Raw genomic sequence first — 26,293 nt, 5'->3', positions numbered from 1 at the left:
ATACTGGAGTCGGCTGCCATTTCCTTCTCCAGGAGCTCCTTTCCACCCAGGGATCGAACCTGGGGTTCCTGCAATGCAGGCAGATTCTTTACCAACTGAGCCACCAGGGAAGCCCAATGCCCTATGCCATGCTTCAAATGTTCATTCCTCTTGCAATTTTAAAATGCATTATGTAACAAATAATATAAATAATATGTGGAAGAACTTCCATGGTATTGAGGTAAATTGAAACCAATTTCATGTGAATGGGTCCTGGTTTGCCCTGCTTAATCAACCTAGATAGAACTTGAAAGTTTTATATCATAGACGTTAATTTACACCATGAATGCTAGCTGATTAACTGAGAGGTTTGTAGTAATTGTTTATAAAGGGTTGGGCATTAGATTTTCATCAAGAATTACCTCCTTGATTAAACTATTGTTATTAAGGAGGAAATAAGACTGGACCTCAGTTATTTGAATCTAAAAAATGTAACTGTAGGTTTAGCAGTTTCTTTAATTATGCTGTTTTATTAAAATATCACTTTTTGTACTGGAAAAAAGAACAATCTTGAAAGAATTTTTTTATTTTCAAATGTTTTCCTTCTTACTTAGAATTTTGGAGTAAGATTTTTAGGAATTTCTTTCTCTCACTATTCAAAGGAGAAAAATCTTTCGCTTCTTGTGGCTGAAAATAAAGGGTGTCATGTTATATCTTATTAAAAGGAATCTCTGAAATTGGCATTCGTATTTGTTTCATTCGAGGATACTTCTGTTCACTGCGAGTTTAAGTGCGAAATGAACAAAGGAAACAACAACCACCATCTCCAGATCTTAATGTGTTGGTTTTAAATATGTACACAGATTCTTTGATATTTCTCCCTTCAAGAAATGGAGCTTAATTCCTCTCCTGCATGTGGGCTGCACTACGTGTCTTGCATAGTAAGACACTATATATCGTATTCTTGTAATGAATAGGATATGGTGGACGTGATGGTGTTTGAATTCTGAGGCTAGGAAAAAAGAATCATTATGGTTTTTCCCTTGATCTCTGTTTTGGCTCAGTCACTCAGCAGAAGCCAGCTGGCATGTTGTAAAGACATTCAGTCCTGAGGATTGTTCATGTGGCAAGGCCCTGTGGTCCCCTAACAATAGCAAGGAATGAAGTCTTCTTCCAACAGCCTGGAGAGTGAACCACCTTGGAAGCAGATTCTTCAGCCCCTGAGTCTTGGGGTTACTGCAGGCCCAGCCAGTATCTTGACTGTAGTCTCATGAGATAATCTTCTGTGGGATCTCACTACCCCTGAATTCCTGAGCCACAGAAACTGTGAGATAATACATATTCATTCTTTCAAACTGATAAGTTTTTGGATGATTTGCTACGCAGCAATAGAAAGCTAGGACACTTTGATGTGATCAGTTTCACTCTCTCTGTAAGGACACACTGACACAACCTCTGTGCCCACATCCCTTCAACCAGCTTAATACCTATCACTTGTTTGCTATTATTTCAATTTCCTGGTTCTGTTTTCAATAATCTTGATATCCCCGCAACTCCTTAACAGTTGGAAAAAGATGAAAGAAAAATATGCAAACCTCAGTAGTTCCTGGGTTTCATGGAAGAAAAAGACCAAGATGTTTTTACCACTTGAGTTGTACCTCTTGTCCAAATAGAGACTATTAGAAGCCTCAAGACTTTCCAGAAAACAGGTCATTGAGATGGAAACTTCTCAGTTCCTAAAAGCGCTGTCAAGTAGAAATCAACAACAGTAATAACAACAACAAATTCTGCAAACTTATATCATAAACTACTTCATATAGACCTGAAAAGTAAGTGAGGTAATAGTTGTAACTTGGTATAGCAGACCAAGGGCAGTCTCAGGATTTGAGACAGTGGGCAAAGATAATGAAAAATAAATGATGATATAAAGGCACAGTGGATTAATGGTTACCCTATCCAGCTCTGTACACTAATGCAAGTCATTGTACTTGGAGCTTCGTTGGATTTATAAACCAACTGAAATCTAAACCCACTTCCTGCCAGAAGGAGGGAGGTTTTGGTTGATGAATGTTTGATGATCAAACAATTTCTTGCACCTTATATCCACCTGAGGCTGACTGATGAAGAATTGATAGTTTTGAACTGTGGTGCTGGAGAAGACTCTTGAGTGTTCCTTGGACAGCAAGGAGATCAAACCAGTCAATCCTAAAGGAAATCAACCCTGAATATTTGTTGAAAGGACTGATGCTGAAGCTCCAATACTTTGGCTGCCTTATGCAAAGAGCCAACTCATTGGAAAAGACCCTGATGCTGGGAAAGATTGAAGGCAAAAGGAGAAGGGGGTGACAGAGGATGAGATGGTTGGATGGCATCACTGACTCAATCGACATGAGTTTGAACAAACTTTGGGAGATGGTGAAGGACAGGGAAGCCTGATGTGCTGCAGTCCATGGAGATGCAAAGAATTGGACAAGACTTAGCAACTGAACAACAACAACCTAATTAGGAGCTAGAAAAGTCCTTCTCCTCAAAGTATGTCCTCTCCTGGAAACTTGCCATTTTGAATTTTACTTCAACAGTCACTAGAAGGGAGGCCTGGCCCCAAAAGATCTACACAGATAGTATCAGTGGAACTGATGTATTCTGATGGATGATCAGAATGTATCATTTAAGAACAATTTATTTCTTCAGAAAATATATCTTTCCACTTCACCTCATAAAACTGTTGTGAGGAAAAAAAACAGTCCATGTAATTAGTTCATGGAACAAACTGTCCTTAGAGGGAATAAATCATGAAGAAGCTTTTTAATTTCTTTTTCTTTTGCTACCATCTTTTAACAAGCTGTGTTGAATCTCTCTCTCCTATCTTTTAGCCACACTTTGAGCTGAGCTCATTGCTTTCCTAGTCACTTACAGGCTTTGTTTTCATATATCCTTATTTCAGATTTTTTTTTTTCTGTTAACCACAATCTTATTACTTTAGAGAGGTTGCATTTCAGTTTAAACATGTTTTAATTATGGTAAAATATCCAGGTGGCTCAGACGGTAAAGAATCTGCTTGCAAGAGACCTGGGTTTGATTCCTGGGTAGGGAAGATCCCCTAGAGGAGCATATGGCAATCCACTCCAGTCGTCTTGCCTGGAGAATCCCATGGACAGAGGAGCCTGGTGGGCTACAGTCCATGGGGTCACAAAGTGTCAGACGCAGCTGAGTGACGAAGCACAGCACATATGCACATGAAATTTACCATTTTGACTTTTTTTTTGACTGCTTGAGGAATCTCAGTTCCCCAACCAGGGATCAAACAGGTCACAGCACTGAAAGCCCAGAATCCTAACCACTAGGCCACCAGGGGGACTTCCCCGTCTTGACCATTTTAAAGTGTACAATTCAGTGGTATTAAGTACATTCATATTATTGTACAGCCGTCACCACCATCCATCTCCGGAACTCTCTTCATCTTGCAAAACTGAATCTCTGTACTACAATTAAATAATAGCTCCCACCCCCCGCCCTCAAGGCCCTGGTGACCACCATTCTTTTTTCTGTCTCTGTGATTTTGACTACTCTAGGCATCTCCTATAGGTGGAATGATGTAGTACTTGCCTTCTTGTGATTGACTTATTTCACTTAACATAATATCCTCAAGCTTCAACCATGTTGGAACATGTGTCAGAATTTCCTTCCTCTTTAAGGCTGAATAATATGCCATTGTCTGTAGGTACCACATATTGTTTAATCCATTCATCTGTTGATGACCATTTAGATTGCTTCCAGCTTCTGGCTATTGTGAATAATGTTGCTCTGAACATGGGCACACAAATAGCTCTTCAAGATCATGCTTTCAATTTGGGGGTTATATTCCCAGAAGTGAAACTGCTCAATCATATGTAATTGTATTTTAGTTTTTTCAAGGAACTACCATTCTGTTTCCATCAGTGGGAGCAACATTTTACATTCTCACCAATAGTATACAAGGGTTGCAGTTTCTCCATGTCCTTGCCTACGTTTATTATTATTATTTGTGTGTGTGTGTGTGTTTAATTGTAGCCATCCAAATGGCTACGAGATGCTGTCTCTTTGTGGTTTAGCTTTATTTTAAACATATTAAAATACTGATCATAATCAGTTTAATGTCAAAACTCCAAGGACTCACTCGATGTCCACCCCCAAAGGACATCAGCACCAGATTATAGCAGTGCTAGTCAGGTGAGACTGCCCCTGCTCCTTCCTTGTCCCCTCTCCTTTCCCTCCTCCAACCACAGTTAGAGGCATGAGATGACTGAAGAAGAAAAAGGTGGAGAAACAGCAACACAGAGGGTCCTGCCCCACCGCCCTCTGGCCTTTTCAGGTGGCTTCAGTCTGAGTCAAGCCTGAGCTTTTGTAGGAGAAGCTTCCAGTTGGTTGAGAGATTGATGCTTTGATGTAAGACGGGGCTGGACTTTTTATATATCAAAGTAGGGATGCTTGTTCATCCCTGAGAGTGACTTGGAAAATGCTGTCTGATGCATCATCTAGGACTGTGATGAGATAGCATAGCTGAAAGTCACGAGTATAAGGATAACGAAGTTGTTTTACCCTCTTGCACTCTTCTGAATCCAGCTTATTCTTTTTGTCATGTCCGGCTCTTTTGCAACCCCATGGACTGTAGCCCGCCAGGCTCCTCCGTCCATGAGATTTCCCAGGCAAGAATACTGGAGTGGGTTGCCATTTCCTCCTCCAGGGATCAAACCTGAGTCTCCCGCAATGGCAGGTGGAGCCCTTTTGAAAGAAAAACAAGCATAAAACACACACACAAAAACATATAGACCAGAACCTGACACATAGGAAGGACTCAATAAATGTTAAGAATTGTCATTATCATCTTTAATATTATTATTACCACACCTAACTCCTTCATGCTCTGATCCTGTGGTGAAAAACCCGTCACAGGAGAGGCAGTTTTGAGACTCGGAGGCTGTTTTGCATAGCGGTTAGGGCCTCAGATGGCAGATGAGTACCTGGTAATTCCCATTTTCTGTTTAATAAAATGATACCCAATTAAGAATTAATGTGGTTTCAGTCCTGATTTCCTCTTGGCCACACTGCAATAATGAGGTGGTTCAGGTATATTACTAAATCAAATTCCAGTGGTATGGGGAGGCAGGGCAGGGACATGGCCTGTTGAAATGTCTGCTCTATTCCCAACCTCATAATGTGATCATGAGGAAGAAATAAAGAAGGGCTGAGGGCAGAAGGAACTTTCTTACTCTCCAGGAACCCTTGTGAAACTGTAGCATTCAGGGCAGATGATTTTATTGCTGCTTTAATGAATCATACTTGTTCCCACCCTGAGACGATGCCTACAAAGTATTTCAGCCAAATGTGAAACTAGAGAGCAGATTAAATGCTTATTAACCAGCTTTCTTGGAACTCACTTAGTGATGATGATTAGTTTGTTATTGTTGTTAATATGCTTTTTACTTAAAACAGTTTTAGATTTATAGAATTACTGGATAAGTAATACTGAGAATACCTATGTACCCCACACCCACTTTCCTGTTATGAATAGTATATATCTTTGTTACAAATGAACCAGTATTAATACATTATTGTTAACTAAAGTCCATACTGTATTTGGAGTTCCTCAGTTATTCCCTAAAGTTCTTTTTCTGTTCCAGGATCCTATCCAGGATACCACCTTACGTTTAGTCATCAGGTTTTCTTAGGCTGCTGTTGGTTGCAACGGTTTCTTAGATTCTCCTTGTTTTGGATGACCTTAACAGCTTCAAGGAATAAAATGCTGACCAAGCATATTGTGGAATGCCCCTCAGTTCACATTCATTTCATATTTTTCTCATGATTAGACTATAGTTGTGGGTTTGGGGAGGAAAATCACAGAAATAAAGTGCCATTCTCTTCACATGATATCAAGGGCACATACCATCAACATGATTTAACTTTTGATGTTGACATTGGTCACCTGGCTGAGGTGACATTTATCAGTTTTCTCTACTATTAGTATAAAGTTTCTCCCTTTTTCCTTCTCTTTTGCACATTGCACTTTTTGGAAGGAAGTCACTTTGTGCAACTCACACTCCATGAGTGAGGGTTATATTCCACCTCCTTGAAATCTGAGTATCTACATAAATTATTTGGAATGTTTCTGCATGGGAGATTTGTTTCTTGTCCCACATTTATCTATATTTAATCATTTATTTATATCAGTATGGATCCGATAACAAATCTATCAAAAAAGTCTGTCTTGGACTGAGTAAAGAGACTTCTTTTTCTTTATCAGATCACAGAGTCTCCAATCCTTGCGCTTCTTATTTTTTTTTTCCATCTTCAAAGAATTCATTTTATTATTGTTTTTAATTCTTATTTTATTTTTAAATTTTTATTTTATATTGGAGCATAGTTGATTAACAATATTGTGTTAGTTTCAGGTGTACAGCAAAGTGATTCAGTTATACATATACATGTATCTATTCTTTTTCAAATTCTTTTCCCATTTAGGTTATTACAGAATATTGAGCAGGGTTCCCTGTGCTATACAGTCAGTCCTTTTTGGTAATCTATTTTAAATATAGCAGTTTGTATGTGTCCATTTTAGTCGCTTTGGTTTTCCAACCTGGAGCCTTGAACACTGTGTTAATACTAGAGTATGTGAAGGGTTGGAGAGACGACCAGGCTAATGGTGACAGTCAGTCTACTGTCACCCAGCTGGATGATCTTGGATAAGTTACCTAACTCTTCTGATCTGCAATATATATGGTTGGAAGGGTAGATGAAAGAAGTGGGAGAGGTGGTTCTTTAATACCTAAGGACACTGGCTCCACAATCAATTTGAATTCGTCTTGTCAATGGGGCTTCCCTGGTGGCTCAGATGGTAAAGACCTGGGTTCAATCCCTGGAGAAGGGAATGGTAGTCCACTCCAGTATTCTTGCTGGGATAATTCCATGGACAGAGTAGCCTGGTGGGCTAATATCACAGTGTTGGAAAGGACCAGATCAGCCCAGTCTAAAGGCTACAGCTATACTGCTGAACTCCTTCAAAATCTGGGAAAAATCAAATCCATCCTCCAGTTTCCTCCCTTTTCATATATGGAGTCAGAGGCAGGGGACCAGGGACTCTTCTCTTAGCTGCAGTTGACTTTCTTCTTCAACCCCATCACATTCTTCCTTGTTAAATTTAGCAATAGTTTCTTCTTTACCACAAAGAAGCCATTAAAAAAATCACTCTTATCCTCAAACTCAAATTATTCCTTGAACATGAAAGTGTTCAGAATTTGGAAATGCAATATTTTTCAAGGATTTAAATGCAGAACAGAGTCACCTAAAGGCTTTTCCATCATATTTTAATTCTGTTTCATTTAGTGCTAATTTAAAACAGAAGCCTGTGGAGCAGAACAGAGGGGGTGGCTCTGAAGCCAGGAGGTAAAAGCCTGGGAAAGCAGATAACATTCCTCCTTCCCTTGCTGACTCACCCTCTTCCTCCTGCCAATGCTCAGGTTTCTTAGCATTTGATTTCATAATTGCAAGGCATTTGTTGGTCTAAATTCATCATCGCTTCCGAAGTAAAGCGTGCCACTTTCTCACGATGATATTACTGTCCCCTTTTTGACATAGCTGGTGCGGTCTGCCTGCTCCACAAATGCAATCAAAGGCATCAGCAGGATGCAGGTATCTGCAGGAGTAGATGAGGGCGATAGCGAAGGGTGTCAGAGAGAGAGAGAGGAGTTTTGTTAGCATCCTCAACCACACGCTCTTCGCTTGGTTCACTGGCTGCCAGTGTTTCTTATTTTCTGTTTGCTCCCTCCTCTTCAGATGCTCCAAGAACACCGAAGCTTCTTGGGAATTTCAGGCATAACTGAGAACGTTCTGGTGTGAATATGAGAACTGGTGAGATACAGGGCTCTGTGTGGCTGCACTTGCCAGCACTCTAGGACTGGTGCTGTCTGTGAGGCTTAATCCAAACAAATGATTTCCCTCAAGAATCAAGAGCAGAGGGGATCATGCCAGGCAAAGCTCATGGTCCAACTATTCAGTGTGATGCCTGGAGATGCTTCCAGATAGCTTTAAGTACCACGTAAAGCAGGAGGCTGGTGATGCCTTTAGTGCAGTCTCAAATGATGTTTTCCAAAGGGGAACCAGAAAGGCAAGAGGGGCCAAAACTCCCTGACCAATGATAAGTGAGAAAACATCAACAGCTTGACAAGTGGAATAATACTGTGTCCTTCTGCTCCAGGAGTCTCACTGCTCATAATGCTGATTAGCTGGTAAAGAAATTTCAAGCTCTTGAGTTCTGTGTAATTTTCAAATGTTCATATATAGTGCTTAGTTGCTCAGTTGTGTCCGACTCTTCGCGACCCCATGGACTGTAGCCCACCAGGCTCCTCTGTCCATGGAATTTTCTAGACAAGAATAATGCAATCGGTTGCCACTTCCTACTCTAGGGGATCTTCCCGACCCAGGGATCAAACCCACATCTTAGGCGGGTTCTTTACCACCAGTGCCACCTAGGAAGCCCTTCATTAGGCAGAGGTGATTGAAAATGTCCAGGCATCAGGAACCAGAATTCTGAGAAGCCCCTTTTTTCTTCCCTCAGGGTCACTTGCAATCCTTGATGAATGAAGGGTGGAGTGAAATAAACTTCTTTCCACCAGCCTTTAAAATTGATCCCTAAAGACCTGAGTCAGGGACCTTGGTTACTGTGTTAAGACCAAATCAGATCTTTAGAGGAATGAAGCATATCCCCTCCCTGGACCTCTGGTCCTCATCTATAAAATGTGAACTCTGAAATTCTGATTTTTGGAGGGATTATCTCAGAGGATGCAGTAAGGTTGCTTGAAAACGATATGAGCTGTCACAGGAAGGCAAAGACAAACACAGTGGATTTGTGTTCATTTTGCAGTCGAGCCTGCAAAGAAGCACATTTTGATATTTGGCTGCCTTGAACCAGAGCCTTCACCTGCAGATAAAAGCAGTAAATATCTTTTAGGATTGTGGTAAATACTGTAACTTAGAAACCTCAGATCCAAGGGCGAAGGGAAGATATAATAAAACCCGGAAGAAGCAGTGTTGTCACCATAGTGAATCAAGCACTTGAGGGCTCTTAGGGTCTGGCTGACACTGAGATGCAGGAGATCGATGCAGGCATCGCTATGCCAGTCTAGTTGCCCCTAAGTATTTCCTGGTGGAGATGCTCAGGGAGATAGAAAGTCAGATGAAAAATTTCAAGTACTACCTACCAGGGAGGCCACTATTTATAGCTAGTGACAGAGTGAAAATCTAGAAGGGAAGAAGTTAATGCCACCTCTATCTAAGTATGGTCATACTGGCTTATACAGAGCCGTGTATTGCCGGACTTCTGGTAAACCTCAAGGCAAGTTGTGTTCTTTAGACGTAAACATGTTATAAAAGTCTATTACAGCAGAGGAACCCAGAAAGGAAAAGGTAGCTCTGATTTGCTACCTAAACAGTATAAATAGGCTTCACCATTGTCATCCACATTTACTGAACACGTTATGTGGGATACAGCCTTCTAGGCCCAAAGGAAAATACAAAATAATAAAGAAAAGGAGTCTTTTCTTTGCCATTTACCCATGGTCTTGGGCAAATTATTTAACTTTTCATTGTGCTTGTGCCTAGTTGCTCAATCATATCCGACTCTTTGCAACCCCACGGCTGCAGACTGCCAGGCTCCTCTGTCCATGGGATTCTCAAGGCAAGCATACTGGAGTGAGTAGTCATTCTCTTCTCTAGGGGAATCTTCCTGTCCCAGGGATCGAACCCAGGTCTCCTGCACTGCAGGCGGATTCTTTACCACCTGAGCCACCATGGAAGCCCTTTAACTTCCTTAAGCATCTCAATTTTCTCATCTTAAAAATGCAGATAATACTACTGACCTTATAGGGTTCCTATGTAAAGCATCTGATAGATGTTAAAATAATTTAAATAATTATTTTAAAATTAAAATAATTAACATGCAAAATATTTAAAATAACACACAAAATGTTAATTATTATTGGTTTTTATTGTATATGAAAACTGGTGATGGACAGGGAAGCCTGGCATGCTGCAGTCCATGGGGTCGCAAAGAGTCAGACACAACTGAGCAACTGAACTGAACTGAACTGACAACTGATGGCAAGCTTCTTGAGAATTTATGGACTTTATGATTTATAACACTTTAAATTTATCAGGACATTGGTTATCCCATGATAACCTGGCAAAGAAGGTATAATCATTTCCAGTTTTACAGAGAATTGAAGGCTGACCTAAGGTTGGACACCAAGTGGGCGGGGTCACAGGTGGTGGGGTGTAACTTTCAACCAGTTTATTGTTCTTTTCACTTCAACAAGCTGCCTCTTGTGAGGACAGGATGCTCACACTCTCAAAGAGTCTTGCCATTTATTGGGGTAGCCAAAAACTATACGTAAGGAAATGATGTGAGATAAATGAATGTCTGATACAGTACTGCTAGCATGCTTAGAATATTTGTGACTAACTTTAAAGATAGTGGACTGAGCAATTACAGTGGTGGTACAGGGGATGGGGGGTAGAGGGGCTGATTGGGAGAGATTGGATGGACCTGGGTGAACACCAGGTGGGTCTGCGGTGGGTACACTGACTAGTCTTCCCGTGGAAGACGTAGCCAACCATAGAGCAGAAATGATGCTGTCCTTCATCCTGGCCTCCCCAGGCTATGGCCTCTCTGCGTGGTCTACCTACCTTCATTCCAGTATTCACTAGTTGAAGCTGACTTTTTATGTTTGGCCATATTCTTTACTGTCTTATCGAATTATAAGAGCTCGTAACAAAGTGACGATGTGTTCATCTTTGCCTTTCACATGTTGCCTATCACATTAGATACCAACCCCCACCCCCAGTCTGACACACCTTTTATTTTGATTTTTTAAAATATGTATTTCTTTATTTGGCTGCATCAGGTCTTAGCTGCTGCACGCGGGATCTTTCATTGCAGGGCGTGGGTTCTCAAGTTGTGGCTCGTGGGTTTAGTTGTTCTGTGGTATGTGGGATCGTAGTTCCCCGACCTGGGATCAAAGCTGCTTGCCATGCATTGCATGGTGGGTTCTTAACCATGGGACCACCAGAGAAGTCTGTACTTTGATTTTTTGACAATAAGTTAAAAATTTTATGTCGTAAGATCTATTGCTCTTTTCTCTTGTAATTAAATACCTGTGGCTTTAATGTTTAAAATAGCCTTCCCATCCAGACACCACATAAGTATTTACTTCTATTTTCTTCTAGCTTTTTCTTTTAGTGCTTTAATCGAAATGCTTGTCTCCTTAATGCAGTGAGAATTTATGTCAGTCGGTGATGTGCTATAGCAGGTATATAAATGGATTTATTTCCAAAGAACTCTCTGATTTCCTGGTCCTTTTTATGAAATAGCTCATCCTTTACCCAGTGGATTGTTTTTAAAAATAAGGTTCTATATATTTTTTTAACGAAATTGTTTATTTGGCTGTGCTGGGTTTTAGTTGTGGCACAGGGAATCTTCGGTTGTGGCATGCAAACCCTTAGTTGCCTCACGTGGGATCTAGTTCCTTGACCAGGAAGTGAACCCAGGCCCCCTGCACTGGGAGCACAGAGTCAGCCACTGGACCCCCAGGGAAGCCTCCCCCATACTGTTTATGTTTAAAAATTTATTTAACATATCTTGTATATTCAGTGGGCTTCCCAGGTGGTGCTAGTGGTAAAGAACCTGCCTGCCAATGCAGGAGACATAAGCGATGTGGGTTCGATCCCTGGGTTGGGCATCTGTGTTTGGGGCATCCATTTTGTTGGCCAGATCTGAGCATCCATTCTTGGGCCTGAGATATTTTTGGATTCACACGTTTCCAAGTCCTGAAAGTTGTGATTGGAGAGCTATAGAATCTCCAGCATTTCCACCTCCCTTAGCCAAAGAGCTCCTGGAGGGGACAAGGTGTGGACACCTACAAGTGTCACCATGGAGCTATCTGCTGCAGACACTCATTCACAGCCTTCTCCACCCTGGTCATTTTCTTGGAGGATTAATAAAACAACCTGCCTCATATGACAGCTCTTCCACACCAGCACACACATTCTCACACACACACACACACACACACACACAGCATGGTGCTGTCTTGTCAGCTTATCACCCCCTCTGCCTGTCATTCTTTATCAGTTGAAGAGCCAAAGTAAGGAGAAGGTGAGAAGAGAAATTGCTTGTGCATATGCAACTGTCAAAAATCTAAATTTAGGTCATACGAGTGACTAAAAATCATCGCCACAAATTCCATCCTTTCCTCTCACGTTTTCTCCTATCTGCATCTCTAATCCACTCTTTGCTTTACTTCAGTTTGCTTTTCTTTCCTTCCACTCTTCTGTCTTTCTGACTATCCCCTCCCAGCAGCAATATGTAGAGTGTTATGAAGCGTCATGGGACTATTCACAAATATTCTGATTTTTATTACTCCATGCACGTGGTGGGGCTGGCTCCAGCATGTTCTGATGGCATGCTTTGGTCTATGGAATATAAGCAGAAGTTTAAAGCATGCATGTGTTATTTGGCATAGAGTCAGGCAATATTCCAGGGCTTCCCAGGTGGCTCAGTGGGTAAAGAATCTGCCTGCCATGCAGCAGATGCAGGAAAATGCGGGTTCGATCCCTGGGTCGGGAAGATCCTTTGGAGGAGGGCATGGCAACCCACTTCAGTATTCTTGCCTGGAGAATCCCATGGACAGAGGAGCCTGGCAGGCTACAGTCTATAGGGTCGCACAGAGTTGGAAACAACTGAAGCTACTGAGCACACACACAGGCAATATTCCAGGTGGTTGGCTGCTCCATCAGCTTGGGTCCCAGTGTGAGGATGACTTAGAGCCCTCAGACAGTAATGAAGAATGTGTCCTACCAGTGAGATATCAGTCTTTGAAGCCACTGAGGTCTGCGGCATGTTTCCACAGTACAAACTAGCCTCCTCTGATTGATATATAGTATAAAGACTCTTTTCAGCAAAAGAATGGGATATGTGGTTTGTGAATCAGGTGGGTGTGTCTGTACCTGAAACATGTCATCTTTATGGTCTCCCAAGAAGCTTAACAAAGCTGAGCACCAAAGAATTGATGCTTTTGAACTGTGGTGTTGGAGAAGACTCTTGAGAGTCCCTTGGACTGCAAGGAGATCCAACCAGTCCATCCTAAAGGAAATCAGTCCTGAATATTCATTGGAAGGACTGATGCTAAAGCTGAAACTCCAGTGCTTTGGCCACCTGATATGAAGAGCTGACTCATTTGAAAAGACCCTGATGCTGGGAAAGATTGAGGGCAGGAGGAGAAGGGGACAACAAATGATGAGATGGTTGGATGGCATCACTGACTCGATGGACATGAGTTTGAGCAAGTTCCGGGAGTTGGTGATGGACAGGGAAGCCTGGCATGCTGCAGTCCATGGGGCTGCAAAGAGTCAGGCACAACTGAGTGACTGAACTGAAAGAAGCTGGATAGGTTGAGTGATCAAGGAAAATGGAGGATGACTTCCTCCTCCCTCATCCAGTCAGTGGAACTCCAGAGAGCTCCCAGCTGTATAATGACAGGACAACGGAAACAAGCATTTGAACCAGAGCTGTCCTTGTACCTTAGGTGCAGAACACCGCAGGTGCTTTTCTTAGTGTAGCCGACTAGGAAGAAAACCATAGCCTTGTTTCCTGTGGTCCAACTCTCCTTTTGGTGTTTGTGAGAGGCACTTGGGGTTACTACACCAAGATGGAAAGATCAGTTCATGTCCTGGTTTCCAATGATCTCGTAGGTTTGTGGGCTTCCTCAGCAGGTGTTGTGTGAATGTACAAAAAGAAACAGAGGAATTCCAAACAGATGCTTAATCAGTGGTAAGCACTAGCATTTCCACATCTTATCTCAGGTTGAGAGCAAGGATCAGCATACTTAATTTTCGCTTCAGTTGGGCCTTTGTGTATGGAGGTTTTTTCCATTCTTCTCCTCTGCTCCAATTTTATTGCCATTAACTTTATTAAGTAAATGCTTCAACTCAGCTGGTTGAATGGGTGGCTGTTTCTTCTTTTAATTAGTTATTTCAAGGTTTTTTTTCATAATCTGAATTTGAAAAGATTTCAGTGTGCCTCATGAATCCTATAGATTATATTCTTTTTTTAAATTAATTTATTTTTTATTGAGGGATACTTGCTTTACAGAATTTTGTTGTTTTCTGTTGAACCTCAACATAAATCAGCCATAGGTATACATATATCCCCTCCCTTTTGAAACTCCCTCCCATCTTGCTCCTCATCCCACCCCTCTAGGTTGATACAGAGCCCCTGTTTGAGTTTCCTGAGACATATAACAAATTCCTGTTGACTTCTATTTTATATATGGTAATGTAAGTTTCCATGTTACTCCTTCCACACATCTCACCCTCTCCTCCCCTCTCCCCATGTCCATAAGTCTATTCTCTATGTCTGTTTCTCCATTGTTGCCCTGTAAATAAATTCTTCAGTACCATTTTTATAGATTCCGTATATATGTGTTAGAATATGGTATTTATCTTTCTGACTCACTTCACTCTATATAATAGGTTCTAGGTTCATCCACCTCATTAGAACTGACTCAGATCCACTCCTTTTTATGGCTGAGTAATATTCCATTATGTATATGTACCACAACTTCTTTATCCATTCATCTGCTGGTGGACATCTAGGTTGCTTCCTTGTTCTAGCTATTGTAAATAGTGCTGCAATGAACAATGAGATACATGTGTCTCTTTCAGTTTTGGTTTCTTTAGGTATATGCCTAGGAGTGGGATTGCTGTGTCATATGGTGGTTTTATTCCTAGTTTTTTAAGGAATCTCCATAGCATCTTCCATAGTAGCTGTATCAGTTTACATTCCCACCAACAGTGCAAGAGTGTTCTCTTTTCTCCACACCCTTTCTGGCATTTATTGTTTGTAGACTTTTTGATGAGGGCCACTGTGACCAGTGTGAGGTGATATCTCATTGTAGTTTTGATTTGCATTTCTCTAATAATGAGTGATGTTGAGCATCTATTCATGTGTTTGTTAGCCATCTGGGATCCTACAGATTATATTCTAATGCTTTTGCCTAAGTTTTTTTTTTTTGCCATCATTCCTGCCAAGCTGTGGTTAAACTTTGCTGGTGGGCACTAATTAGATGGAAGGTCAATGTAAATTAGTTACTAGACTGACCTTTTTATTTTTTAAAGAAATATATTTTAAAAGCAACTCAATTCTCACAAAGTTCTGCAAGGAGACTTCCAAGTCGATGTGGTGCCAAGCTGCTGTACTGAGTAGATAACACTTATGTGTAATTAGCATCCCTATTTGCATACAAACAGTCGATGGACCAAAGTCCTAAAAATAATTTGTTCTCATACAGAGACTAAATGTGCTCCTGAATCACGTTCAGCCTAATCAACTGCTTGGGAGAACCTCTTTTCATGGGCCACCCTGAACTCTAGCACTGAACCATATGACGCTAACCCACACTGTTATAACATATAACACTAGTTCCACACTGAACTCTTAACAAATGCTGAGTTAGTGTATTCCAAAGAAATAAAATGTCATTCAACATAGTTGGGTGTTTCTGAAATATTTGCAGCAATTTTTTTTTTGAAGAAAATTTAAAATCTCTAGATAGCCCCATTTCAGTTTGAGTAGAAATCTCAAATTGATTTAGAAACTTTGTTTTCTGTGGGATGGATTTTTTGAAATAGAAACCAAAGCTGAACTGTAGAAAATTTGGAAAATAGTATTTCGCATGCACCTTTGGATATGGACTAAAATTCAGTCCTGCAATTATGATGCTATTGCCTAATTCCAGATGCCACCCATGTAGAACACGGTGTAAATGATGTCCCACAGAACTGAGCCACCAGAGCTGAAGTGCTCTTGGAAGGAGATATTCTACTTACCTGTGGCTGTTGATACTTCCTTTTTTATTTGATAAGATTACACTCGTCCTTCAAGACTCAAATCAAATATCACCTTTTTGAGACTTCCTGAGTCTCAGTGTTTGTGTTAGCCATGGTTTTGGCAGGAAGGAGACAGGTGCATAATCAAATTGGGTAATTTGAGGAGAATTCACAAAGGGATTGTTTACGGAAGTATGGGCAAGGTATATGGAAGCAACAAGGGGAAGATCGCAAGGTGCGGACACTTGTGACATCAGGGCCCAAATGGATGGGGAAGAGAGCTGTCACTAGGACGTGGTGACAGTAGCTCTGTGGGGCTGACCACAGAGCAGAAACTGAGACTTTCATACCCAGGACACAGTGACTCTGTAGGGCAGAAGCCTGTAGACAAATTTCCCAGATGTGCTCTATTTTGTACCTTCACTCTCTCTTCACTGGGGGCTTGCCTTGTAGCTCAGCTGGTAAAGAATCCGCCTGCAATGCGGGAGACCTAGGTTCGATCCCTGGGTTGGGAAGATCCCTTGGAGAAGGGAATGGCTACCCACTCCAGTATTCTGGCCTGGCGAATTCCATGGACTGTATATCCATGGGGTTGCAAAGAGCTGGACATGACTGAACGACTTTCAGTCTCTCTTCATAACCCTTATTAACTGAGCCCAGCTGAAAGTCAGAGGACAAGGGAGACTGCTGATGCAGCAAGGGCATTATGGGGAATGTCCTCATTGTTCCAGGACAGCAAATGACATGAGATGCCCTGGCTAGGGAAGAACGTTCCAGAGTCCCTTGTGCAGACCAGCCTCCAGGACTCATGTCACAGTCTTCCCATCTCACAATTGCCTGATGCCTCCTCTTTGTGAAAGACAGCCAAGGCTTTTGGAGACATTTTGCTAAAAGACAAATTCCAAGGTTAGTAGAGAGAGCAAGCTAGGCAGACCTTTCTGGAAATGTCTGTGTCTGAAGCAAGAGCATAGGGTTTGGAGCTAGTCAGATCTGAGTTTGAATCTATATACTCCTTCATGCACCAAAATTGACATCTCTTCTAGTATTGTCTTAAAATGTTAAAGTTATAAATAATTTATTATAATCTAACTTTTAAACATACATCTATGTTATTGGAGTCTATAAATTCCTAAATCATGGGACTTTGTACTTTTGTGCATCTGCCACTATGATTTGATGACTAGATCTGAAAATACTGACAAGGTTGTTGAAACACAAGACTGTCTTCAAAACACTGAAATTCAATGACTATGTGAGATGTAATCTGCCAATTTGTAGTTATTAGAGAAATTAAACACACTGGTAATCAAAACCAGGTGTATCATCTTAGAAGTGGAACATGAATGTTAATTTGGAGTTTGGTAATCAGTGTTATATTGTCTATCTTGAAACCATTTATTTTAGGTTTGAATGCTAAGAGCTTACAACATGAATATCTTTAAAAATCTCAGATGCTCCTCACTTGGTGGGTTTCAGAGCCCTCTAAGAATTATCCTATATCTTTAGGATAAGTATAGTTTTCACCGTTGTCATGTGCTGGATTGAAGAGTCAAAACAGCTGTCCTGGGACTTCCCTGATGGTCCAGTGATTAAGACTTTGCCTTCCAATGTAGGGGGTGCAGGTTTGATTCCTGGTTGGGGAACTAAGATCCCACATGCCTCCTGGCCAAGAAACCTGAAACGTAAAACAGAAGTAATATTGTGACAAATTCGATTAAAGACTTAAAAAATAGTCCAACCCATGGCGGATTCATGTCAATGTATGGCAAAACCACTACAATATTGAAAAGTAAAAAAATAGATAAATAAATAAATTTTTAAAAAAATCTCAAAGAAAAAACCCGACAACTATACTAATCCTGAAAAAAATATGCTGGTTTTTATTTTTTTTAAGGGAAAAAATGACCTAGTTCCAGTGCTCCAAATACAGATAGAGATTGTTGAATACAAATGCTATAGGTATTTGTTGAGAAGGTGTGAACTATATAAAGGTGAACCTTGTGTATATGTGGGTTGCCTTCTTTGTTCACTTAGTATTATATCACAAGATTGTCTTTATGTTACACTGTTGTATGTGAAAACAACAGTGACAGGTAGAAGGCAAGTGTATAATGAATAAATGTGTGTGTGTGTGTGTGTGTGTGTGTGTGCGCACGCGTGCTCAGTCGTGTCCAACTCTTTGCAACCCTGTGGACTGTAATCCGCCAGGCTCCTCTGTTCATGGGATTCTCCAGGCAAGAAGACTGGAGTGGGTTGCCATGTCCTCCTCCAGGGGAATCTTCCTAATTCAGCAGTTGAACCCATGTCTCCTGCATTGGCAGGCAGATTCTTTGCCACTGAGCCTCCTGGGAAGCCCTGTAATAAATAAATAGGTTATGGAAGATATATTGATGTTTTGATTCTATCAAAACCAAGCTATTAACATTTGAGTTTTGCAGTGACATTCAGTCTTCCACACAGGGCTTTGGGTTCAGGTAGCACACAGGAAACATCTAGGAGTCTGCAGACAGAAACTGTAAGTACAGCTCTTCAATCACAATGTCGTATTGCATACAATTTCTTGACAGCATTTATTGTAACCAGATTCTGTGGCTATGGCTTCCATTACTCCTGCCTTTTTTCTCTATTCAAAAAGCATCTTCTCTTTAGGGCCATAGTTACAGGTATGTGTCAGCAGCCTAGGGTTGCATGCTATTGTGTTTGTGCTAGTTTTTTTTTTTTTTCTGTTAGTAATTACTTAACAGAGGATGAGATGGTTGGGTGGCATTACCGATTCAATGACATGAGTTTGAGCAAACTCCGGAAGATGGTAAAGGACAGCGAAACCTGGAGTGCTGCAGTCCATGGGGTCGCAAAGAGTCGGATATTACTTAGCAATTGAACAACAATGACTTAACTGTCTCAACCAACAATCTAATTTCCAACATAAAAAATGCATATCATTTGTAGAAAGAAGTAATCATGATATAGAAGTCTCAGATTCCTATCCTTTCACTGCTAATGACCCCCTAAGCAATTTCAAAAGTGACCACTGTGCTAGTTATAAAAATAATGGTGCTGAGTGTGGATTATGATTCCTCCATTTGAAACTCAAAAGCCCTTCACACTCGTACATACAATGATCCCTGTAGATTTTCATGAAACAAGTTCACTGCCCAAAATAATTCAGTATTTTCCACGTGACTTTTAGGATAGCCTAAGTGGATTTTATTTGTTTATTGGTGGATGTGAAGGAACTTTCATAGCCCATGTGGTCCTTTGCAGACAGAACCAGATCTCAACATGAAAGGATTTTATTTTTTGTGCTTTGTGGCACCATTGTGACTTTCAAGAATTGAAACACGTTGACCTCAGTGTCTTAAATGAACATTGTCCTGGTGCTGAGTTTGGCTGCATGCATACTGAGTTGTGTCTGACTCTTTGCAACCCCATGGACTATAGCCCACCAGGCTCCTCTGTCCATGGGATTTGCCAGGCAAGAATACTGGAGTGGGTTGCCATTTCCTTCTCCAGAGGATCTTCCCAATCCAGGGATCAAATGTGCATCTCCTGCATTGGCAGGTGAATTCTTTACCTCTGAGCCACCTGGAGGTTTGGCTAAGCAGTGGCTATTGCTCTCTGATGTCCCCTGTAAACACCATCACAGCTCAACCCACTAGCAGCATGTCATGGTAGGAGTAGTTGTAGGGTGTGGACTGGGTTGATGTGAAGACCACAGCCCCGTTGTGCTCACCACTGCTGAGCTGTACTTCATGAGAAGCAAAGTTCAGTTTCATTTTCCTGTCCTTCTGCAAAGAATTATTCTATCTTTGCAGAGGAATCAGAGAATAACATAAAATGGATTCCACTTTCTTTTGGACTTGAATCAATTCACTTCTGCACAGCCCTTGAACTCTTGAAGAAGCATGAAGAACTTGCTGTTCTTTTAGTGTGGTCTGACCATGAGGTGCCCCAGAAGTTGTCTTGAAATATTTTTCAAAATGTCACACAGAAGTGTGTGGTCTAGAGTTACTGTGTGTCTTGCATTTGTTAAGGTGACCATCAACTGCATCTTACTGATGATTGTGGGTGTTCCCTTCACAATAATGATTGAAAAAGACTTAAAGGGGCAAAATATGCTGGAGTAAAATTTGGCATCTTTTAGGAACCTTTATTCTTTTCATCAGATCATCTGTAGAGCCTTCAATGAACTAAGACTCACTTTTTACCATTTGTTTGTTATTAAATACATATTGATTTGTCACAACATCTGGTAGAATTGAGTCTGTTATACCTCTTTCATTGTATCCCAAACAATCCTATAACAAAGTTCCCCTTTAGGTTCTGGACTATGCACAGTGAGCCCCCACCTCCCTCTGGGCATCAATAAGAAATCACCAGTAAAGATCGCATGACATCGAATGTGGTAGTTCAGTGGGCTTCGTGGCATTGAGGGGCATTTAGAGTTTTGTTTGACTATCTTGTTTTTTAGCTTGTATATTATTGGAAATTCAGAGATAAGATATTTGAGGACTAGAGATCTCAAAAACATTATTTGGGGGATTGCTGGGCTCCTGGCCGCCTGATTCCTTGGCTCAGACTTCCCCCCACATGCATAGATTCCCAGTTAATGCAGAACATTGTGGGTGCCTGATCTGAAGGTGGGTTCCTTCTGGGACCCTTCCTGTTCCACCAAATGAGTCTCATTTGGGTTTGATGCCAATTCAACAGTGTTACACAGCTTGGGTTATAATACAGGCTTTACTGGGAAAGTAAAAAACTAACAGAGGCCAGGGGGGCATTGACAGAAGAGAAGGAGTGGACCCCTGATTTTCTCATCATCCCAGAAAGAGGTGCTGGGCCACAGCGTGGATATACCCTCGGTGTGGATTCCCATCCCGGTGGTTGGACAGCACCTCTCTGCAGGACCCTTTTTATAGCACAGTTCAGAGAGAGTGCCCAGGTCGGTGGGGAATACACAGCTTGCTTGGTAGCAGGTAGGCTTTGGTTGGGTTGCTGACTAAAGGTAGAAGTTGTCTGGGTACTTTATCTGTTCATCAGCTATAAACCTCAGGGCCTGTTAGAGCTTACATATTCTTCTTCTGGGTTTCCCTGGTGGCTCAAATGGTAAAGAATCTGCCTGCAATGCAGGAGATGCAGATTCAGTCCCTGGGTCGGGAAGATCCCCTGGAGGAAGAAATAGCAACCCACTCCAGTATTCTTGCCTGGGAAATCCCAAGGACAGGGAATCTGGTCCACGGAGTCGCAAAGAGTCGGATACGACTGAGCAGCTTGTTTGCTCTATTCTCTTTCTAGAGGGAAGAAGTTACTGGTCCCGCTGTTTGTGGCCCCTTCTGTTGACTCTAGCTGAATTTGTACTTCAAGACTCCAGAGAGGGCTCCTAGGGTTACATTCAGACAATTTTACTTGTTCCCCCATCAAGCCAAACAGCCATGTTTTAACAACTAAGAGTAGAAGAGGAGGACAAGAATGACTGTAGGCTCAGTTCATTTTATTTGTTAATTTTTACGCCATTTTTGTCCATAAATTGATTGGAAAAGGGACAATGAAGGAAAAAAATTATCATGCACCCTAAGTAGACTTGTGATTGCTTGGAGTACTAGGTAACAATTTTAGATCACTGGTTGTGCAAACATTCACTGAGAAGCTACAGTGTATCCAACTCTGTGCTCCACGCTGTGGCCACATGGTCCCTGATCTCAAGGACTCACAGGCTGGTGTACATCATGAAAATATAATCAATAATTATGACTGATGATGCTGAACTCTATGGATTGCCTCTTGGGTGAGGCATGGTAGAAGGAAAAAGAGTAATATTGTGTTGTTGTTTAGTCGATAAGTCATGTCTGACTCTTTGCGACCCCATGGACTACAGCATGCCAGGCTTCTTTGTCCTTCACTATCTCCTGGAGTTTGCTCAAACTCTTGTCCATTGAGTTGGTGATGCCATCTAACCATCTCATCCTCTGTCACTCCCTTTTCCTCCTGCCCCCAATCTTTCCCAGCATCAGGGTCTTTTCCAGTGAGTTGGCTCTTTGGATCAGGTGGCCAACGTATTGGAACTTCAGCTTCAGCATCAGTCCTTCCAATGAATATTCAGGACTGATTTCCTTTAGGATTGACTGGTTGGATCTCCTTGCTGTCCAAGGGACTCTCAGCACCACAGTTAGAAAGCATCAATTCTTCAGCACTCAACTTTCTTTATGGTCCAGCTCTCACATCTGTACATGACTACTGGAAAAACCATAGCTTTGACTATGTCAGCAAAGTGTATCTCTGCTCTTTAATACACTATCTATGTTTGTCATAGCTTTCCTTCCAAGGAGTAAGTGTCTTTGAATTTTGTGGCTGCCATAACTGTCCACTGACTGAGCGACTTCACTTTCACTTTTCACTTTTGTGCATTGGAGAAGGAAATGGCAACCCACTTCAGTATTCTTGCCTGGAGAATCCCAGGGATGGAGGAACCTGGTGGGCTGCCGTCTATGGGGTCGCACAGAGTCGGATACTACTGAAGCGACTTAGCAGCAGCAGTAACTGTCCACAGTGATTTTGGATATTGTATTAGGTGCAGTTATTCCCTCTTTAGGCTATAGCTTGAAACTTGGCTGTATTCACATGTTGGGGAAATCTACAAGTTGGTAATAGCCACATGCAGTGGTGTGCTGGGCTGACTTGCACCAGACTATGAGAGCCAATTGTTAATTTTTTATGTATTTTGAAAGCTGATTGTTAAATACAGCTATTATAAGAAATTAAATGATATAAACTCACAATTAAAAGCATTATGCCAAAACCAAAGACAGTAATACATAAAATCCATCATTGTCTAAATGTTTTAGTACATTTAGTCTACGTTCTTGGGTTATCTATAGCTATGGCCTCTGTATGGTGGAAACATTACATGGTGGGGTATTATTAGGCATTTCCTCCCAAATCTGCATTCGATGATGACACTACTTGAAATTGATGACAGTAACTTGAAATTGGTCCTTGTGCAGTATTTACATCACTGAGATCAGCAGATAGTGTAAATTAGAGCTTGACTTACAGCCAAAGCTGGAAAATGTTCAGTTTAATGAATACAGTTAATACAAGGGTGAGAAATTAGTTTAATAGAAAATCACGTAGCAGATTTAAGGACAACACAATCATGGGGAAGAGAGTTAGTGAGTTGGGAAGCAACTCCATTTATCAGTCATGGTTTAATTGTAATTATCAGTTGGCGCTAGAGGCAAGAGTTTGGCAAAAATCAATGAAAGCATTCCATGAGACTGCATTAGCTAGAAAATTACAACCAAGTGTATTATTATTTGTAAGTTTGATGCCATGTATACATTGTTAAAATCTATAGTAAACATATACATACACATTTTTCTTTTTGAAGAGCTAGTTTGCTATACATGTATTTACTGTACATTTGTTAAAACACCCTTGACTATAAAGCCTAAACTATCACTGAAGGTAAATGCAGAGGTGTTAGTCGCTCAGTCTTATCCGACTCTTTGCGACCCCATGGACTGTAGCCCACCAGGCTCCTCTGTCCATGGAATTCTTCAGGCAAGAATACTGGAGTGTGTTGCCATTTCCTTCTTCAGAGGATCTTCCTGACCCAGGGATTGAACCCGGGTCTCCTGCATTGCAGGCAGATTCTTTACCATCTGAGCCACCAGGGAAGGTGGTGCTAATCAAGTTGGTACCCTCCAACTGGATGGAGGAATAGAGATAGTCACAGAGACACCCACTTCTTGTTCTGCTCTCCAGATCATGCCTTTTAAGCTGCTTTCCTGAGTTTCCTCTACCCAGAGATCAGGGGGAAAGACTTTTATTTCACTGAGATAACCAGACAGAATCAAAGTGCTTTCTTTGCAGTGTGAATGACTGAAAATCTGCTGAGATCTTTATTTCTTGTAAGGTTATTCTTCTAGTAGTCTGCTAGGGCAGCCCTCACAAAGGACTCCAAACTGGGTGATATAAGCAACAAAAATCTATAGTCTCACAGTTCTGGAGGTTAGATGTCTGTGGTCAAAGTGAGACAGTAAACCCTGTTCCTTAATTGTTGGTTTCCATTCATGTTCTCAGATGATGCATGCTTCTTGAAAGTTGAGCTGCACTCTTTACTTCTGCATTCCCAACACCTGTATTTTTGTTTAAAAAAGGTTAATTTAGTGAGAATTTTCCACCTGTTGGGTTTCTCTGGTGGCTCAGATGGTAAAGAATTCACCTGCAATGCAGGAGACTCCGGTTTGATTCCTGGGTTGGGAAGATCCCCTGGAGAAGGGAATGGCTATCCACTCCAGTATTCTTGCCTGGGGAATCCCATGGACAGAGGAGCCTGGCTGGCTACAGGCCATGGGGTTGCAAAGAGTCAGACTCAGCTAAGTGACTAACACTTTCTTTTCCACATTTTACCCCCCTCCCTTCCTTCCATCACACCTCTCTCTCTCTCCTCAAAAAATTTCAAAGAACTTCTATGTTTTAGCAATTATACCTTCTTTTGTTTTTAAGATTTATTTTTTTATTGGCTGTGGTTAGTCTTCGTTGCTGCATACTGGCTTTCTCTAGTTGCGGCAAGCAGGAGTTGGTCTTCCTTTTGGTGCGTGGACTTCTCACTGCAGTAGTTTCTCTTGTTGTGGAGCAGGGATCCAGGAACGCGGGCTTCAGTAGTTGCAGCACTGGGGCTCAGCAGTTGCAGCGCTCCAGGTAAGGTGCTCCTTGGCATGTGGAGTCTTCCCGGACCAGGGATTCCCTTAAATTGCAAGCAATTCTTAACCACACCTTTCTTTGGAGACCAAATGAATTTAGAACTTTCCTCTCAGACAGCATTCATCTCATGGAATTGCACTAGTTTGTTTGCACGTTTCTGTCATCAACTAGACTGAGTGCTCCAGCTCTATTCACTGGCAAATTAATTGTTTCATATGGTGCCCAGGGCAAGAGGTCTGGAACAAATGCTGAGTGAATGAATATGAACCTGCCAATTTATTTAAAAATAAGACTGCAAAACTTTATGGTCTCCATGCATCATAAACTCAGTAGTTACCATTAAGTGCGGGGTTTTCTATCATGTGTTTATTTCTCCCACTTTACAGATGAGCATACTGAGGCATAGATAAGTTTAAATGTCCAATCATTCATCCAGAAGGCTTAGGATATGGATATTGAACTCAGATCTGTTCGACTACTAGCCTGTGTTCTGAATCTCTCTCCCCAATGCTGAAATATCTGATGGTAAAAATAGTATTGGGAGTAAAAGATTTGTTAGGGATAAAAGCTATCACAACATAAGCATTTATTTCATTCATTTATCCCTTAAGGCTTATTTTGTAATATTGACAAAATATATTTCTTAAAAGATACTTGTCTGGAAAAGCCGACGTTTAAAAAAAATCAAAAGGGAAGTAAATGTTCTTCAGAAGCTTTGATCAAAGGCATAAATGTGGCGCCTCTGGAAGCGACATGTCTCATCCTCAGTGGAGTTTAAGGGTCCCCAGGCAGACTGGGTTTGCCCTGCCTCAGTTGACTGGGGCATAGGGATCATCAAGGTTTGGGATTTCATTTTCTACCCTGAGAGGAGTCAACAGAATTCCTAGAGTCACGACAAGCCCAATGTCATCCCCTTATGCTTCTGGTCTCCATAGCAGCGCTGGAAATCCCCATTTCACAGACCAGAAAACGGAGGCTCAGAAAAGTTATGTGAAGCTAGACTCCGATCCTCCACTACTTGGGCATCTAACTCTCATCCATAACGAAAGCACTTTCTTTCGAGATAGATTCCCAGACTTTTCGTGAGCATTTGGGTGCTGAGCAGGAACAGAGCTGGTCTCTCCGTGTCAGAAGGAAGCCTGCCCAATTTATTTTGGGTTTGACATCCGATGGCTGGCCATTTCCTCTGGACTGGCTTTGTTTGGGGCCGATCCCCGGCTCTGAGCGCGCTGGCCTGCGGCTGCGCCTGAGTGACCCAGAGGAAGGACATCTTGCTGCTGACATTTCCTGTCTCAATTTCCTTCCCTGCTTCCCTGTGATTAATGGTCAGTCCTCCTCCCACCTGCATTGTTGCCTTGCAGGGAGAGATGCACCCGCCGACAGGAACTGTTTTCCTGCAGTTTTGTAACTAAAAATAACAATAATAAAAGTCTTCAATTAATCTCCCCGCCTCCCCAGCCGGCTCTGCTGAGGTTCTCCGGCTGGAGCTCACATGTCAGGTGTGTGCAAGCGACCAGCCAGCTGAAGAACCTCTTGAAACTGCCAAGAGGGCCCAGGCTAGAGGATCCTGTGTTGGAGGTGATTTCATTGCCCAGGATCATCAGACAGAACTCTAGGCTTTTTATATTTATTTCTGTATTTGTTTTTTTGGCAGCAGCATGCAGGGATCTTAGTTCCCTGACCAAGGAATTGA

This window comes from Giraffa tippelskirchi, chromosome 12 (assembly GCF_054371585.1).
Source record: "Giraffa tippelskirchi isolate mGirTip1 chromosome 12, T2T-mGirTip1v1.2.pri, whole genome shotgun sequence".
In the NCBI taxonomy this organism is placed as follows: Eukaryota; Metazoa; Chordata; class Mammalia; order Artiodactyla; family Giraffidae; genus Giraffa; species Giraffa tippelskirchi.
This window is presented reverse-complemented; position numbering follows the sequence as displayed.